We start from the raw sequence: 931 nt of genomic DNA on the forward strand, positions 1-931 counted from the left end.
GTGTTGTGTGTTGTCCTATGTGTAACTTGTAACATGACGTGTTGTGTGTTGTCCTATGTGTAACATGACGTGTTGTGTGTTATCCCCGCGTGTAGCTGGACTTGTGTAACTTCACGTGTTGTGTGTTGTCCTATGTGTAACATGGCGTGTTGTGTGTTGTCCTATGTGTAACATGGCGTGTTGTGTGTTGTCCTATGTGTAACATGGTGTGTTGTGTGTTGTCCTATGTGTAACATGATGTGTTGTGTGTTGTCCTATGTGTAACTTCACGTGTTGTGTGTTGTCCTATGTGTAACTTCACGTGTTGTGTGTTGTCCTATGTGTAACATGGCGTGTTGTGTGTTCTCCTATGTGTAACTTGACATGTTGTGTGTTATCCCCGTGTGTAGCTGGACGCGGAGCAGAAGGAGTGGATGGTGACCTGCTCCACCACAGAGTACCACGACATGAACCGACTCTTGTCCAAGAACCCGAACCTGGCCAAACTGAAGGTGAGCACTTCCTGTTTGGTCGCTCTGGGTGGGTGGCGGGTGCTCTGGTGTGGTTTACTCCTTCCTTCCTATCAAACATCTATTGTCTCTATCTCTCTTGTAACACCTCTAGTCATTGCCACTTGTATGACCTTATTGTGGTGCAAGTGCCGTAAAACTCTTACAAAAAAAAAAGAAAAAGTTTGTTGCTGTCGACAGACACACAAGCTGCTACTTGTGTGTGAGTGTGTGAGTGTGTGTGTGTGTGTGTGAGTGTGTGTGTGTGAGTGTGTGTGTGTGTGTGTGTGTGTGTGTGTGCGTAGACCAGGCTATCAAGGCCTACAACAGCACTCTCCTGTTGACAGATCTCTAATTCGTGTTTTCCATCCTTGTTTTCCTCAGGACCTAACAAATGTAAGTAGGCCTATTTCATAAATGTCAGTATTTCATAAATGTAAGTA

At 45.1% G+C, this 931-nt stretch overlaps 1 long non-coding RNA gene across 1 annotated transcript in view; it reads left to right on the forward strand.

Moving 5' to 3' along the window:
• The first annotated feature begins 323 nt into the window (after positions 1 to 323).
• Positions 324 to 931, forward strand: part of LOC106014147 — a 2,861-nt gene continuing 2,253 nt past the window's right edge. Inside the window, exons 1-2 of the long non-coding RNA XR_001185529.2 lie at positions 324 to 491; positions 873 to 884. This is a non-coding gene — a long non-coding RNA (uncharacterized LOC106014147). The remainder of the gene's footprint in view (positions 492 to 872; positions 885 to 931) is intronic.

The sequence above is a fragment of the Aplysia californica genome, unplaced genomic scaffold (genome assembly GCF_000002075.1).
Source record: "Aplysia californica isolate F4 #8 unplaced genomic scaffold, AplCal3.0 scaffold03256, whole genome shotgun sequence".
NCBI lineage: Eukaryota > Metazoa > Mollusca > Gastropoda > Aplysiida > Aplysiidae > Aplysia > Aplysia californica.